The sequence below is a fragment of the Prosopis cineraria genome, unplaced genomic scaffold (assembly GCF_029017545.1).
Source record: "Prosopis cineraria cultivar Desert tree isolate PC_DT_omini unplaced genomic scaffold, ASM2901754v1 PC1712, whole genome shotgun sequence".
Taxonomy (NCBI): domain Eukaryota; kingdom Viridiplantae; phylum Streptophyta; class Magnoliopsida; order Fabales; family Fabaceae; genus Prosopis; species Prosopis cineraria.
In genome coordinates this window covers 1-19,362 of record NW_026557037.1, presented here as the reverse complement: position 1 = coordinate 19,362, position 19,362 = coordinate 1, and the positions used below count along the sequence as shown (strand labels likewise).

Below are 19,362 nucleotides of genomic sequence, written 5' to 3'. Positions count from 1 at the left end.
AGGTAGAACCTATAAATTTTTTAAAAGGCTTCAAATGTTTACTTTGCAATTGTGTATTTGTTTAGTGATTTAAATGGTTTATTTCCTAAGTTGGTTTTAGGATTAATTCCTTAACCACACTTAGCTTATTTGAATTGTGTGATTTTTGGATAACACTCGGGGCAAGTGTTATAGTATGGATTATGAATTCCAAGGCATTTGATCATATGAGTAACTGTCATCAATTGTTTACCACTTATACCCCATGTGTTGGAAATGTTAAAGCCAAAATTGCAGATAGCTCCTTAGCACTTGTGGTAAGGAAAGGGAGTATCCGTATATTAGATTATATTGTTTTAGAATCTCTTCTCCATGTGCCAAAACTTGATTGTAATTTGCTTTCAATTAGTTAATTGACCAGGCAGTCAAATTGTTTTGCTAAATTTCTCATGTCCCGTTGTGTGTTTCAAGACTTACCATCTGGTGTGACAATCGACAATGCCAAGGAATATGAGGGGCTCTATTATTTAGAGGTCGTCACTCGAGTGGATAACTCACCTATTATTGGTAATTTTGTGTCTACCTCTAACATTAATAATTTCATGTTATGGCATAAAAGAATGGGTCATCCTAATTTTCATTACCTTCAATGAGTGTTTCCAACCTTATGCCCCAACTTGAATTATAGTGAAATCTAATATGAGGTGTGTGAACTTGCCAAACATCATTAAACTTCCTTTTTTTAAAGCCAAATACACACCCACCAAACCTTTCATAATTATACACAATAACCTGTGGGGGCCATCTCGTATTCCAAATCGTACTTAAACAAAATAGTTCATTTCCTTCATTAATGACCATACTCATATTTGTTAGGTTTATCTTTTAAAGAACAAGTCTGAGGCTGCTTCTACATTCATGAGTTTCTTTACCATGATCAAAAACCAATTCAATACCAATATCCAAGTCTTACACACTGATAATGATACTGAGTACTTCAACCAGTCTTTAAATCATTTCCTTTAGATGCATGGTATTATCCATACAAGTATTTGTGCCTATACCCCTTAACAAAATAGGGTCGTAGAAAGAAAAAATAGACATATCCTTAAAGTTGCAAGAGCACTCATGTTCACTTGCAATGTGTCGAAGTTTTATTAGGGGGATACCATTTTAAACCGTGACTTATCTCATCAATTGAATGCCCAGTCAAATCTTATCCTTTGAAACTCTTCTCCAAAAATTGCAAAGTATTTTTCCCTACATCCCACATTGAAACCAAACTTTTGCTTTATGTATTTGGTTGCATAGCCTTTATTCATATCCACTAAAAAAGTAAACTTGAATCTCGAGCTATCAAGTGCATCTTTCTTGGCTATTCTCCTACTCAAAAAGAATACAAATGTTTTGATCCTGTTTCTAAACGCACCCTTATAAGCCTTGATGTTACCTTCCATGAAGAAACTCCTTTTTATTCTAATTCTTCAATTTAGGGGGAGAGTATAGATTAATCTCAGACTTAGGATCTAGTATCTTACACAGAATATGTACTTCTTGAGCCCTCACTAAAACCATTACCCTCACCATATTTTCCATCAAACACCCCACCTTTACCAACCTCTTCTCTTATGCCAAAGTTTAGGGAAAACAAGAAAACAGAGGGAGATGTAGAAAGTCCACAAAAGAAAGAGTTATTGGTTTACACTCGAAAGAAGAAATCAAAAAATAGTAAGCAACTTGTATTTGAGGCACCAAGAGAGTCAGAACCAGAGGAAGTTCTTGAATCTAAAGTACCAAGAACTGATCTATCTAGTAAGCCAAATGATTTAGAACAAGTAAATTTGCGAAACTTGATCTTCCTATTGCTCTTCGGAAACAACCTTGTACTTGTGCTTTACATCTGATTCAAAAGCATGTATCATACAAGGCTCTCTCTCCTGGTTATCGGGCCTTTATCACTAATTTGGATAAAGTTGTTATTCCTAACAACATCCAAGAGAAACTGGAAATACTAGAATGGAGAAATGCAGTTATGGAGGAAATAAGAGCTTTAAGAAAAATGGAACATGGGAGATTGTTGAGAGACCTAAAGGTAAGAACCTAGTTAGTTGCAAGTGGGTCTTTATCCTAAAATATAAGGCTAATAGCACACTTGACAAGTTAAAGGCACGGTTAGTAGCAAGGGGTTTCACCCAGACATATGGTATAGACTATAATGAGAAGTTTGCGTCAATGACAAAACTAAACACTATTAGAATTCTATTGTCAGTAGCAGCCAATCTTGAATGGCAACTTTATCAATTAGATATCAAGAATGCCTTTTAAACAGAGAATTAAAGGAAGAAGTCTATATAACTCTACTTTTAGGGTTTGATAGAGCAGAAGTGACAAAGTATGCTGGCTAAAATAATCCTTATATGGCTTAAAACAATCACTTAGAGCTTAGTTTGACAAGTTCTCAAGGGTCCTAAAGTTAGAAGGTTATAAACAAGGATTATCAGATCATATAATGTTTGTTAAGGCTAAGGGAGCTAAGAAGTGCATCCTTATTGTGTATATAAATGATATAATTCTTACAGGAGATCATGTTGGGGAAATAGCAAGGATAAAGACTATCCTTGGTAGGTAATTTGAAGTCAAGGATCTCGGAAATTTGAAGTATTTTTTTGGGATGGAAGTTGCGAGGTCAAAATGAGGCATATATGTATCTTAGAGGAAGTACGTACTTGATCTTCTCAAGGAAATTGGCATGTTAAGTTGTAAACCTGAGGAAACTCCTGTTGTGGTCTTAAAAAAGAAGAAACTTGAGAAAAACAACAAGGAGGAGTTAAAAGGAGAAGACAACTTTGATAATGAGGTTGAAGAAAAAGAAGATAATGAAAAAAAAAAAAGAAACAGTTGATAAAGACAAATATCAGAGATTAGCTGGAAAGTTAATTTATCTATCCCATATAAGGCTAGATATTGCATTTGCTGTCAATGTAGCAAGTCAATGATCTAAGAAAGAAACCCTTGGGAGCTGTATATAAGATTCTCAAATACCTTAAAGGTACACCTAGTAAGGTATTGCTATTCAAGAAGCATGATCAGAGGATGATTGAGATCTATACAGATGCATACTGGGGGGACCTATAGAGACAAGAGATCCATCTTTGGCTATTACTCATTTGTGTGGGGAAACCTTGTGACTTGGAAAAGTAAAAAACAAAGAGTTGTATCCATAAGCAGTGTTGAATCAGAATTGAGAGCATTAGCTCAAGCAATCATAGAAGAACTATAGATAAGAAGGGTCATAGAAGAAATACAAGTCAGAATTGATCCACCAATGAAGTTGTATTGTGACAACAAGGCTATCATAAGTACGGCATTAAATCTTATACAACATGAGAGATCTAAGCATTTTAAAGTGGATAGGCATTTTATCAAAGAGAAAGTAGAGAAAGGCATTGTATGTTTGACATACCTACCTACTAAGTTACAAGCTGCTGATGTGTTCACTAAAGGACTACCTAAGCCTGCCTTTGAGAGTCGTATAAGTAAGTTAGACATGATTAGCATCTATGATCCAACTTTAGGGGGAGTGTGGGAATATTGTGTCATTATTGTGAATAATTAGCATTTATTGTCATTATTAGGCTTTATTAGCATTTATTAGGTTTTACCTCGATTTGTATATATAACCTCATTTGTACATTAGAAAACACATGAATGAGAAATATACTTTTTCTCTCTTAAAATACCATAAAATGGCTAGGAAGATTAAGCATCAAAATGTGACAAGATGCATAGGCTTTTGGATGGGTGACGAGTTTGGTCTAACCATCAACAGGTACATGGAAAATGGAAGCCTCCATAGTGTTTTGCATAAAAACAATCTACAAACATGCTTAGGTTGGAATATCTGCTATAAGATTACTATTGGAACTACAAAGGACTGGCATATCTCCATCACAACTTTGATCCTCCTATATTGCATTGAGATATCAACCACAAGAATATTCTCCTTGACTCTGATATGCAACCTTACATTACTGATTTTGGTATTTCCATGCTTTGAATCAGTCCTCTACTGTGATGCGTATGCAGTTTAAATATCATCTAGGTACATGAGGGTTTATGGCTCCAGGTAAATTGCTTTTGTTTTACACTTGTGTACTCATTTTCTATTGTCACATGCTAATAAAACTAGAATAAATTTAGCCTATAAGAAGACATGATATACCCGAAGATGTACCAACAATAAAGGTAAGTGTGTAGGTAAAAGAGGGGTACCATTTTCATCCACATTGAGCAATTGCTAGTTCCTTTTCTCATAAACTAATGAAAATAGGCCAAACATACAATCCTCTTTAATTTATGTTGTTAAAGTTGTCTGACAAAGATTGCATATGCGATAGTGCCAAGGTGTGAGCTTAACTATAGTTATGGAGTAGTTTTGCTTGAGCTAATAACTAGAAAGAAATTATTAGATTACCATTTTTGAGGAGGAGGAACCACTATAGTAGGGTGGATTAAATCTACGTGGAGGAGAACAAGAAAACTTAAAGAGATTGTTAATTCTAACCTTGTATAGGAGCTTTCAGATGTAAATGTGAAGGCACAAATTATAAAAGTGCTCTGGTTGCTTTAATATGTACTTAGAAAGATCCAAGAAAGAGACTGAAAATGATAGATATGTTTATGAAGTAAACCCAGCACACATGAGTATGGTCATCTATGAATGTAACAAACCATTTGGCTTGAGTCTGGTTTGGAACATGGGAAAGACCTGCTGGAAATTGTGCCCTAGAGCCAATCATATATACACATTGTTAGTAATGAATTTCTCTTTTATTATCATAAACAGTTGCATGTTTATATGATAATTGTATCCTTGAACAAACTATAGTGATTGTCCTAAATGTTCCTGATCGGTCATCTTTATGAAACAAGACTAGTATGACTTTAATTAATTATAGAGATACAAATTAAAGTCATAAGCACTTAAAAGAGGACAAGATGCTAGACAACCTGCTATGAGAAAACAATATGGTACAAGTTATAAGCTTATCTCATATGTAACTATATCACTGATCCCTTTGACCTGAGATCATCATGGATTCCTACATGATGACCACTGAACTTTGACCTAGTCAAAAGTCACATTTAACCGGTGACATAAAGGCTAGATTGAGATTAGTGATAGTCATGAGAGAGAATATGAGTGGTCAAGATGGAATTTGTCCCTCACATTAAGTGAGAGATATTACTGGGCCCCTCGATGAGTAAGACTGAGAAAATGTATGGCCATACAATAGAAAGAATTTTTTCATTGCTACTGTCAGTCTACTCAGAGATAACAAAAGTAATGGTCAATAAAGGAGAATGACAATTTCATGTATTATACTTAACCGAAATATCACGTGACAAAAGGATGTAATATGGTTGTATGATAGGTTACATTAGATCATCGATTCCCATGTGAATTGTATAGTTTTAATGTCTTGCTAAAGGCCACTTATGACTTGTAGGCTAATAGCATAATTAACCTATTACAATTTTCATATGGGTTTATAGGGTCATACATAAGAATAGCCAACTTAAGTTATATGTCCCAAGTTCGTTGGATCTAGAAATGTCTAGATTTCAATGAATGTAATATAGGGGTGAATGAATTAAATATATATATATATATATATATTAGATGAGCTATTTGTATGGATATCGGTAGAGGTAGAGCAGAGCTTTACTTGTCAGTCCTGAGATCCAACCTCTGAAGAGAACGTGCACCAGTTTGAAAGAATAAAAGATAACTCTTCTATCTACTTGACTTAAATGAGTTGTTCAGTTTTATCCGGATAGGAGAGACTTTAAAATTTTAAACTTCTACGTGGCCTCCCTATCCAACAGACCCCACACATCATTAGGAATGATAGAAAAAAGGTTTAGACAGTTTGTATTCAGAGTGTGAAAGTGAAGAATGATGGTGTTTAGCCAATTCCACAAGTATCACAATGACAAAGTAGAAATTTTATTGAATGAAAATAAGGAAACAAACAATATCAAGTACTGGACATTGGGATGACCCATTCTTTTATGCCATAATAAAATATCATTATCAGAGGTGGACACAGATTACACCGAATGTGAGGCCAGAAAACTACTCACGGTTGATTCATTAAGGTAGTATAGCCTATCATACTCCTCAACACTGCCAATCATCTTTCCCAATGTGAGATCCTGAAGTACAATGAGTAGAGAAAAATGAGTTCTACAACGAGCTTGTTTAGTCAACTTGCTTAGGATAAAAAATTACAAGCTAAGTATGGAATATGAAGAACTGAATCCAATTGTAAAAATTCAAAAAATAGTAATGCTTCCCTTTCTAGCAATAGAGGAAGATATTCTATTAGCAATATCAATTTTCTCACGTCCACTACATGGAAAATATGATATCAATAATGTGTCATCTGTTGTTATGTGATCTGAGGCCCAGAGTCAACAATCCACTGCGATTTATGATGGAAGGAGGTATTTTAATGCATAATGATTATTCCTTGCTTAGCCACAAAATAGGTGTGTGGGTTTTGAGATAGTGTTCAAGTCGTTATAAAGTATTAACACTCCAGGAGCTTAATTAACTAGTCTTTATCCATTTAAGGGATAAGAACAGATTTGTCTAGGGCATTTTTAGAAGTAGTTTGATATCTATGTGCCTTACCCTTGTGTGGTTTCTAATCAGCAGGCTTCCCATGAAGATCCCAACACTTGTCCTTTGTGTGACTAGTCTTTTTACAATGATCACATGAGATTTTCCCTTTTGTCTCTTCATACCTTGATCAAAGTTCCTACTTACTAAGGCAGAAGGTTTAGAAGAGGAAGATAGAGGAACAGGGTCAGTAAGCTCACCTTTCGGCGAGAAGTCTCTTTGCGAATTCTCCAAATGCATCTCGTGTTGAGGGTTATGGCGAGCGAGCTAGGATTCTGCTTCGGGCATCATCTATTGAGTGATGAAGACTAGTCAAGAATTGAAATACCCGCTCTTCCTTAACTTTTTTTGTACCTTGCTACATCACGAGCACAAGACCATTCTCCTCTGTGTTGAGGCGATCTCATGCCATATTACAAATCGTTCTAACCAATATTCAGTCAAATCATGTTCAGCTTGTGCTTAATCTACCAGCTTCAAGGTTTTAGCTCATATGTTCAAGCATTGTCTTCACCATCTGAGTATGATTCTCGAGTAAACTTCCTAGATCTCTCGCAGTAGGCAAAAACATGAAAGAGCGTCGAACTATGGAGTCATAGCTGGGACTAACCATGAAGCAACTAGCGAGTTCTCGATCTCCCACTTGACAAGGCTATGCATCTGACTCATCTGGTTACCTTAAAAGTACGATGATGAAGCCTAGTTGCTTACGACCACCAATAACGAGCTGTATAGCTTGAAGCCTACTCACGGTAAATGTCTATTGAATTTATAAGACACCAGAGAATAGAGATCCTTCGGCAAAACTCAACCCAAGGGAAGTTTTGCCATAAAGTGTATGATAGAGAGTTTCTGACGCTCGAGCCCATAGACGAAGGTCTTGAGTTGCTTGATTGTGACTCCTTTGCTGTGTCGCACGTTGTTGTCTGTGTTTTTTGGTCAGAACTGTCAATCAGCTTTGATACCATGAAGGTATTTTGACTAGAATAATGATATATTATTTCATTGTGTAGATATATACATCATACAAGGCTGACTGTATGAGGAAATAATCAGAAGAAAAAAATCAAATCCTTATTTACCTTTATAATCTTGTCTAATCATGTCCCTATAAATCAGAATCATATCCCTATTAATTAGAAAAGAACATTTTTTAATTAATTATATTTCACAAAATAGCCACTGGAATTGCTCATGGTTGGCCTATCTCCATTATGATTGTTATCCTATTGTATACACTGTGCCATCAAACAAAAAATATACTTCTAGATTTTGATATAGAGCCTCATATTGCTAATTTTGGTATTGCCAAACTTTTGAGGGATGAATATTCTACAGCAGGTACTTCTTTTACTCTTATTGTGTCTTCTCTTCTTTTCTATTTTCAAATGCTCACATAAAACGAAGTGCATGTTTGGTATATTGAAATGACGGAAAAGTGTTTTCTAGAAAGGAAAAGTGAAATGCATCTAGAAGAAAATGGGATAAATGTATCTCTTTTCTTTTCTCAAAATACTTTTCTACTTACCAAGTGATGCATAACATCTTTCCATTGGCCTGGATAGAAAATACACATACAACAACATTACTAGGGAGTCTGATGTGTATAGTTATGGGGTAGTGTGCTTCAATTGATAACTAGAAAGCAATAGATCATCATTGATGTGTGGATTTGAGATAGGGGTTTGGGTCAAAAGTCTGTGCGAGGAGATAGGAGACATTTGTAAAATTGTTAATTCAAGCCTTGCAAAGGAGATTTTGAATTTAGATTCCAATATACTCCCACAAGTCACAAAAGTGCTTTCCATGGCTCTAAGATGCACTGAGGAGAATCCACACATGAGAACAACTATGAGAGATGTTATCAAAACATTAGTGAGATAGCAATCCCAAGGAAAAGATGTAAAAAGTTTCCAAGTTTCAACCCTTAGTGCTCAGTGTTCAGTTGTATCCACATATGCACTCGGATTAGTAAGACCATGTGCTTGTGTAATTAAAATGATGAAACTTTTAATCCTTTAACCTTTATTTCAATTATCAATATAATTCCTTAAGTTTAATTTTATTAATTTAATCCTTTACGTTTTCTTAAATAAATTGTTTAAGTTTTGAAATACAAATTGAATCTTAAATTATTGGATGTGTAAAATATGTTGATAATTTGCTTTTATGGTATGGATTGTTTTGAATCATTTGGGAAAAGAAAGGTACGAGACACTAACCCCATGACCTATCAGTGCCTGTAGCTTGAAGGAGATATAATCTGTTGTCATGCTCCCGCAATATTACTGCATAACATTACCCGGGACCATCTTTGTTCAACTAAGGTTGTAAATTATTAACTCAGTTTTGTTTATTATGACTATACTCCCTTTTGTTTGATGATGACAACTTTAAGGTCTTATATATGCCTTTTGGGTTAAAAAAAAAAATCTTAAGAAAAATGACAAAAAAAATCCTTTTAAAATATGAAATGACAATAAGATCTTGTAGAATGTCATAATTTTTTTTTAAGTCTTATGGATCTTTTTTAACATTAATAATTTTTGGTGCAATACTAAAGTAACCCCAGTTTTGAAATAAAAAAGAAAAATATCAACAACCACTTTAGTTAAAAGCATGATTATTTTTCTTTTGCCAATAACTAAAACGAACACAAGCAATTACTAATTTCTTCGGTTAATTTTTTTATAATTGAAGTCTAAGTATTACAAATATCTAAACTATTTTAGTTTTAAGCAATGATTACTTTTTTTTTTAGCAATGACTAAACAAAATATGCAATTACAACTTTCCTTGAACATTTTTTATTCATTGGAGTCTAAGTGTGTAAATATCAGTGATTACTTTAATTTGTTAATTACTACTTTTCTTCTGCAATGATTAAAATGAAACAAGCTATATAACTTTCCTTAATAAAATTTTGCGCAGAAAAGTTTAATTACTTGTTATATTCTAATTATTGTCAAAAGAAAAGTAGTCATTAATATTTACTTTTTTGGGACTAAAGCTATTTCCTTTTTATTTTAGAATGAGGATATTTAGTTATTTCATCAAAATCATGAATATCATAAAGGTCTCTAGGAATTTAAGAATAATTATGGCATTTCAAAGGACCTAATTGTCATGTACATATTTGGAAAAATTGTTATGTCATTTTCCCAACATCTTGTGTCGTTGTTTGTTTAAATGTTCTATAATCTTTTTGGTAGCAGGGAATTATTTTTTGTTTATTATGTTGTTCCTATCATTGTACAATAAATTTATTGTTTTATTATTTTAATAGCACAAAAATAAAATATTTTTTAGTTAAATAAAACACTCTTTTTACTACTCTTTGGGAACTTATGAGATCCATAATTTTAAATTTTTATAGGAATAAATATCATTTGCCATTAATTCATAGTAAGATTCTACAATCTAAATGTGTCATGTGTCGTGTGCTTGTGAAAGAGAAAGAGAGCAGTTGTAGATATTGCTATACATAATTTGTGAAAGCCTTTTTGTTTATATTTAAAAAGTCATTGGCATCTGTTGCCCCCAAAAAAAAAAAAAAAGTCGTGTCGTGGGCATCTATTCATCTAATGACTTTGCATTTGATTTATATTAAAAAGAAAAGCCATCGAAATGATTTAGAGTGTAACTTATAATAACTAAATAGATGCAAAAAAAAGTATAAATTTTAAAATTGCTTAAATTCTCGTGATGAAAAAATTTCTCAAATCCTATAAAAATAAATTATGTATAAAAAAATCTATTCATAAATTAAGTATTTATCTAAGAGTGAAATATAATTTTGGCCCCAAAAAAAAATGAAAATTTTACAAGTTACATTGCATTATGTTTTTTCAAAAATTTTGCCAAAGGCCCCAAATTTGGTCGACATAGTACAACGTTGGTTCTGTACCCAAGTTTCAGAATATAGGGCAAACAGAAAAAATTAGAACATATGTCAGTACCATGCAAGTGTAAGGATCTTTCAATTTCATGTCCTAAATGTTATTATAACTAATTAAAAAAGTCCCAAATCACAAAGATTGAGGCAACTTTTTATTTTAAAAAAATTAATTATTTAGTTCATACCTTTCATTTATTTGTAACTTAATCTATTAACTTTTAATTCAGTCTGACAAAATACAACTCAATTGTTATAGTTGTAGCCATAAAACATTAAAAAAAATTACATATAGATCCTATGAAGTAAACTTTATTTACAAAAAAAGTCTGACAAAATTTGAAAAAAATAATTAGATCCCAAAAGACCTAAGTGTAATTTAAAATTAAAATAAAAAATAATAATAATTAAATATATATACATTATATCAGTCAAATAATTTCAACTACTTTATTAATATTTTACAACTATAATTTTAACTGTTTACATTATAATTTTATATATTTAATAATTAAAACTGATCAATTTAACTATTAAATATATGAAGTTGTAGTTGTAAAGAGTTGAAATTATAGTTGTAAATTATTGATAAAGTAGTTTATAAATAATTAATATAAATTTGTTAAAAATAAATGATTGTTTAACTATTTGAATATGTAAAGTTATAGTTGTAAAAATTATAATTATAATTATAAATTTTTAATGAATTAGTTATGAATTAATTATTTGATTGATGTAATATATTTAACAAGAATATTATTATCTTTTACCTAATTTTAAATTACATAGTCGTGATTTTTGAATTTATGGGACTTATTAGTAAATAAATTGACTTCCAAAATTTATATGTAATTTTTTCAATATAATCTATATGTTTTGAAGAAATAATTTATTTTTATAACTTTAATTCTAAAATACAAGGATCAATATTTTAAATAATAAAAATTATATAAATGAATTGTATTAAATTAAAATTTAGAGAGTTCAATGAAATTAAAATTATAAGAGTTAAGTTATATTAAATTAAAATCAATAACTAATTTTTAATCAAATCAAAATTATAGGTATGCAATGTTAAGTTTTTCATTATTTAAATTTAAATTGGGACTCGGAATGCAAAAGGGCCAAAGGGAGGCAAAAGCAAAGAAAGAGGAGAAAGATACGAAAGGAACAGCAGCACAATGATGAAACATTGAAAATGATATTATTTAATCCACAACGATCTAGAAGCGGAGCTGGTTGGAGTCGGCTTTGTTCGCCTACGATTCGCTCCTCCCTTCGCTCCTCTGCACCCGGGAGAAATTGGTCCAAATTAATTTAAATAATTCAAATTTATTTTTTATTTTATTTTTAAAATATTAAAATAAAATATTTATAAAAATTATAAAAAAAATATATTGTAATAAATTTGATCACCAACTTGACAATCTAAATTTATATTATAAAAATAAATATTATAAAATAATTTAATAAATATGTTTATTGTTGTTTTGGACAATATATTGATTTAAATTAATCAGTCTAATTTAATATTATAATTTTTTAAAATTTTTATAAATTGACCGTTTTTGGTTACAAAAATTTAGATTGTTTAGATTGGTGATCAGATTTATTACAATATCTTTTTTTATAATTTTTTTATAAGTATTTTATTTAATAAATATAAAATAAAAATCAAAAAGGATTAAATCTGGACAGTGTAGCTTAGCTCAAGGATTAAGAGAGGAGCAAGGGAGGAGGAGCAAAGTCGACTTTGAATTGGCTTGGGTGAACCATCCACACATTTTATTTTATTTTTATTTAATATTTATTAAAATAAAAATTATAAAAATTTTAATAAATCTACTTACCAATATAAAAATATAATTTAAACAGTTAAATATTTAATTTTGATACAAAAAAAACTATCTAATTTAATAATAAAAAAATTTATAACATTACAAAATTTATGTTCCAGTTTCAATTTAACATTAAAATTTTAAAATTTTTATTTCAGAATATTAATATTTAAAATAAAGATAATATCTAAACTTACACTTTAAAAAATGAGAAAAAAAGTTTTCAAATAAAAATTTTAGAATTAAACTGTTTCGAAATATATTCTGAATAATTAATTTATATAAAGTTTAAAAAATTTTAATATTAAATTAAACCATAAAATAAATTTATGTTGTTTAAATTGGCAATAAAATAGATCTATTATTTTTTTATAATTTTTATTTTAATAATTATAAAGTAAACAATAAAATAAATTTTTTTAATTTAAACCGCCTGGATTATCTGGATGTTATGCGATGACCACTCAAACCGGTCTTGTCTAGGAGCTTTCTACCGGTCAACCGTGTCTCCACCCACCTTCCACCTCATACAGCTTTATCCTAGGGCAAGGTAAGCTCTTCTTGGTCCTCTGAATGCATATTTTAATCACCTTTAACCCTTCTGGTTCTCTCTATGAACCCTTTCTAATCAACCTTTAGCTTTAGTTTGGGCTCTAATGGCTCCACTCTGTTGTCACTCTTGTAGCACTCAACTTGCGTGCCTTTTTTATTCTAAACTTTTTGAGATCTGGTTCTATCAATTTTCCCACTGTGGTTCCAAGAAACAGGTTATATATTCTAATTGTAAGCTATAATGGCAAGCATCGTTGAACATAGCAACGTTTTCACACTGAAAACATTCTCTCCATCACATTGCATCAATTTCTCCTTTAGAAATGTGCAAATACCTGGGGCTGTACGAAACCCAAACCTCTTAAATTGCTTGCACTTGTTCTAAGCTGCAGTAAGGTGAGAACTTATTGTTCCCTATGATAATACTCCAGTTATTGATCTATGCTTGTCTGCTCCTTTACACTCGGCCTCTGCCTTAAGTTCAGATGGGTTGACTTTGTTTTGTCTTGCCCAAACATTGGATTTCTGTGCTTCCTTCCTTAAAGTCAAACTGGAATTCATCTGATTCTACCCCTTGTTCTTGGATAGGAATACAATGTGATCATTACGGCAATGTGATCTTCCTAAATCTCACTAAATCTGGGATTTGGTCAACTTGGACCAGAAATTGGACAGTTGACTCACTTGCAGAACCTTGTGTTGGAGACAAATGGTTTCTCAGGAACAATACCGCTAGAGTTGGGCAACTGTAGTATGCTGGAGTATATAGATCTTTCTGATAACTACTTTAATGGAAATATGCCAGAAACCTTGCAAAAGTTGCAAAAACTTGAGGTATTTGAGTTTTCTTCTAATATGCTTACAGGTCAAATTCCTGATTACTTGTTTCAAGTTCCCGACTGGAGGTGGTTGACCTGCACAAAAACAGTTTAAGTGGGTCAATCCCATCCAATATTGGAAACATGACGAAACTGTTGAAGTTGTATCTATCTAGGAATCATTGTCAGGGACAGTTCCTTCTTCCATTGTTAACTGCAGTAAGCTAGAGGCATTATTTGTGAACGATAACATGTTGACAGGAATTTTGCCTCAGAGCCTTAACAATCTCAATAATCTTATTTATTTAGATGTAAAAAATAATAGCCTTGGAGGTATAATCCCTCTTGGCTTTGGAAGTTGGGGCAAGCTATTTATTTTGGATCTGTCATTCAATGTATTTAGTGGAGGCATTCCCTCAGGCTTGGGGATATTGCAGCAGTTTAGCAGAATTGCTGCGGTGAAGAGCAACCTAGTTGGAAGCATTCCATCATCCCTGGGGTTATTACAAAAGCTTTTGATTCTTCGCCTTCCTGATAACCGCTTGTCTGGAAATATACCTCCAGAAATTGGCAACTGCAAATCTTTGAAGAAGTTACATTTATATTCCAATCAATTGGTGGGGACAATTCCAAAGAATTGGGAGGATTGAGTAAATTAGAGGACCTTGAACTTTACTCCAACCACTTGACAGGTGAAATTCCACTTACCATTTGGAAAATTCAAAGTCTTGAGCATATCCTTCTTCAACAATAAGTCTGTTTGGGAAATTACCTTCGGAGATGACAGAGCTCAAGCATCTGAAAAATATTTCATTGTTTGACAACCAATTTTCTGGTTCAATTCCTCAAAACTTGGGAATCAATAGCAGTCTAGTGAAGTTGGACTTGATGAATAATAAGTTCACTGGTAACATACCACCAAATCTTTGTTTTGGAAAGCAATTACACCTACTGAATTTAGGTCTTAATCAACTTCAAGGGAGCATACCTCATGATCTGGGAAGATGTGCAACTCTTGGGAGGTTGGTTCTCAACAAAAATAATCTTTCTGCCTTTTCCTGAATTTGAAGGCAATCAGAATCTCGGATACTTGGACATCAGCAGGAACAACATCAATGGAACCATTCCATCAAGTTTGGGGAACTGCACAAATCTCACTGCTTTAATTATGTCCACCAACAATATTACTGGGTTTATACCCTCAAAGCTAGGAAACCTTGTGAACCTTCAGGTTTTTGAACCTTGCTCACAACAGCCTAGAAGGTCCTTTGCCACATCAGCTGTCATACTGTACCAAAATGGAAAACATTTGATGTGGGGTTCAATTTTCTGAACGGTTCATTCCCATCAAGCATGAGGAGTTGGACAGGGCTGACTAAATTAATTTTAAGAGAGAAAGAATCGCTTAGCAGGGACATCCCAACTTTTCCTATCAGAATATGACCAGCTTCTCGAGCTACAACTTGGTGGAAATATGTTTGGAGGAAAAATCCTACATCAATGGGATCATTGCAGAATCTTTTATATGAGTTGATCTGAGTGCTAATAAATTAACTGGTGAAATTCCTTTAGAAATTGGTTAAGTTGCAAAAGTGCAGAGTTTGGATATATCCTTGAATAATTTGAACAGGAAGCTTACATGTTCTTGATAAACTTTCTTCATTAAGAGAAGTCAATATATCATAAACTCATTTGTTGGTCCTGTACCAGAATGGAAAATGCAACGCCTGAATTTGTCTTCATCATTCATTCTTGGGCAATCCTGGCCTTTGTGTCCGTTGTTCGAGATTAAATCCTCCAGTTGCATAAATTATAACCTCTTGAAGCCATGTGACTCTGAATCAACTAACCACAAGGGCAGTTAAACGTCAATTTTATTTATGGCACTTGGGTTTGTAGGGTTGTCATTTGTTTGTCAGGAATACTAGTAATTTATGACCGTCATTCTAGCCAAAGATCTAAGAAGGAGGTTCCCTGCTTATCCTGATGAGCAAATTTACATCCGCCAGTTGCGTCCCTTCTAACCTGAACGAGACAACGTTGCTGATTACAAAGAACAGGCGGCTTCATATTCAAATGATGAAGGAGATTTCAGAATTATTGATTTAATGAATGCTACGGAGAATCTAAGTGATCAATATATAATTGGCGAAGGAGGGCATGGAATTGTTTATAAAGCCGAGCTTGATATTGGAGTTTTTGCTATTAAGAAAGTTAAATTTGGACAAAGCAATAGGAGGAAAGTAAACATGGTCAGAGAAATTGAAATGACAGGAAGATTAGGCATCAAATGTGGCAAGATGCCTAGGCTCCTGGATAGGGTGAGAATATGGTCTAACCATTAGCAAGTACATGGAAATGGAAGCCTTCATGATGTCTTACATGAAAACGATCCACTACCATACTTAGAATGGAATGTCCGCTATAAAATTGCTATTGGAATTGCAAAAGGACTGGCTTATCTCACCACAACTGTGATCCTCCAGTATTGCATCGAGATATCAAACCGAAAAATATACTCCTTGATTCTGATATGCAACCTTGTATTACCGATTTTGGTATTTCCATTGCTTTAAATCAATCCTCTACTACGTTCATATGCGGTCGACATATCATCTAGGTACCTCTTGGGTTTATGGGCACCGGGTAATTGCTCTTGTTCTACACTCGTTGATTAATTTTCTTTTTTCTATTTCTAACATGTTTAATAAAAACGTAATAGATTAAGCCTATAAAGGCAAGCATGTCGATAGTTGAGGGGAATATTACTATCCATTCAATCCCATGAAACAAATGAAACTAGATCAAAGTATACAATTTAAATGTTTACATATCTTATGGCAGAGATTGCATGCATGGTAGTGCCGAGCTGTGAGCTTGATATATATAGTTATGGTGTAGTTTTGCTAGAGCTGATAACTAGAAAGAAAGTTTGGATTCCTCATTGAGGTGGAGGAAACCAATTAGTAGGATGGTTTAAATCTATATGGAGGACAACAAGAGAACTTGAAGAGATTGTAGATTCAAGCATTGCAAGGGAGCTTTCAGATTTAAATGTAATGGTGCAGGGTTATCAAAGTGATTTTGGTGGCTTTGATAGTATTGAGACAGATCCAGGAAAGAGACTAAAAATGAGAGATGTAGTGGGAATTCTTTGAAACATCCATAGATCCTGGTAAGAGCTGTGTCTCTTGACAATGATAAGTGTTACTTAACATCCATGAAGTCATACTTACAATAGAAAGTATTAAATTCTAATACAGGATAATTAGAGGTATTTTTCATATTGTTCCAGATTGTAGTATCGAAGATGTATAGCTTAAATGACATGACATCTTATACAAATATTTAATTTTCATTACATGACACAGCTTGGCAGTTTTTTAAGCAAATAAAAAACAAAAGTAATCATGCTTCATTACACATTAATTTTTTTTTTTGAGCTGAAACTATTATGAATCTTGACTCCCTTTTCTTTGAAATGATGTCAAAAGGGCTGTGAGGACTGTTGTCTGTGAAGAAGAATAATAGACTATATTCTGTGAATATTCGTCACTAGTATAAATTAACATCAGTTTGATCCGTTGAGATTAGGGGCAGATTGTAGATGTGTTCCTCTCTTTCATTCTCTCCTGATACTGACTACTATAGAAAGATGTATTACATTCCTATCAGAATGCAAGATCGCATTACCTCTTCCATATTTCGCATATCTCTTCTTCCTAATAGTGTCTAATTTATGCAGGGAATTTTTGTTCGACGTTATGGAGAATTTCATTTGGGGAGTTCTCTGCTACTGCTGTAGCCTCTTTGTTTTCAGGTAATTGATTTAGCAGGAGAGATTGCCATCAAAGTAGTTAATTTTTAAAATATTCTTTTTTGGTTTACTTTTTAGTATTTTAAAAAAAGTGCTCAGAAAACATAAGTAAACATTATCTGTCTAAATTTCTCAGCTTGCAGATGAAAGCAAAAAGTCTAACATGTACTTTCTTCGGATAAGTAGGGTTTCAATGTGGGAGGCTTATGTCGAAAAGAATTTTCAAAACAAGCATTACTGTTTATAGCATATAGGTGTACCAAAGAGGCAAGTCCTATGACAGAGCAAAAACTCAAGATGATATCCCTTGCAAGATAAAAATGGTTAAAAGCCTGGCATGAAATGTGAGGTCAAGTAAACCTGTGGTGGTTGTTGTCCATTTTCCTCTTCTAGATTTTCCCTATTGTTGTGACCACAATCTCATGTCTGTGGTGTAGAGAGAGAGAAGAGAGAGAGAGAGGAGACTTGCACGCAGATCGATAGTAATTTTGGCACTAGCTTTCCCGTTCATGTAAAAAAACAATTACTGAGTGTTTTCTTCTTGTTCATCTTCTTCACTAAGCATCCCTAAATTTTGAGTTGCTATCATTCTTACTTTATTTTATTAGTTTTTTTATGTAACTATTTCAATCTCTAAGGAGGAAGCCAAGATCCCTGCCAGTAGACATTATTCCTCAATACTTCACGAAGCGATGGAGGCTACTGCAAACCCAAACAATCTGAATGTTATTGGCAGAGGAACTCATGGAGTTGTTTATAAAGTTTCACTAGGTCCAGACCTAGTTATGCTGTAAAGAAGCTTGCATTTGCCGGGAACAAAGGAAAGATCCAAAGCCTAGTTAGAGAGATAAAAATCCTGATGAACATTAGGCACCGAAATCTTGTTGGATTACTAGACTTTTTGTTCAGAGAGAACTGTGGTATGCTTTTTATACGTTACATGACAAATGGAAACCTCATGATGTTTTGCATGAAAAGAATCCACCATCATGCTAGGTTGGACTGTTCGTTATAGGATAGCTGCTGGAATTGCTCATGGATTGGCTTATCTCCATTATGACTGTCATCCTGCCATTCTGCCACCGTGCCATCAAAACCAAAAAATATACTTTTAGATTATGACATGGAGCCTCATATGCTTGATTTTGGCATTGCCAAGCTTTTGGATGTATCTTCTTCTTCGAGATCATCTTCATCTGTTCCAGGTATTCTCTTACTCTATTGTGAATCTTATCTTTATTCCAAATTCTGATATGAAAAATCATGTTTCCATTGGCCTTGTGACAGAGAATACATATACAACAGCAAATACTAGGGAGTCTGATGTCTACAGTTTTGGGGTAGTTTTGTTTGAGTTGATAACTAGAAAGAAGGCTGTGGATCCATCATTTAAGGAGGGAAATTGAGATAGTGAGTTGGGTCAGAAGTCTATGGCAGGAGCAAGAGGAATTTAAAATTATTGATTCAAGCCTGTAGAGGAGGTTTCGGATCCCAAACGTTCTTAAACGAGTATCAATGTGCTTTTGGTAGCTCTGAGATGCACTGAGGAGGACCCAGACATGAGACCCACGATGAGAGATGTTATCTACCAATTGAAAATTGTAATTATTATTGATTCCCACATTGCACAAGTCATCTTTCTTCAAAAAATTAAATAGCTTTAGCATTATCCATATCTTTTGTTAGTAATTGGAGATGCCTATCGATGGTTTTGAGCAGGTCGTAAGGCCTCTCAGAGTTTGGATGTGGTTCACTTTTGTTGAATCATTGGCAAA

General features: G+C 33.2%; 1 pseudogene; it reads left to right on the top strand.

Annotated features, from left to right (window-relative positions):
* The first annotated feature begins 13,473 nt into the window (after positions 1–13,473).
* LOC129300702 (receptor-like protein kinase) lies at positions 13,474–19,188 on the top strand (annotated as a pseudogene).
* The last annotated feature ends 174 nt before the right edge of the window (positions 19,189–19,362 follow it).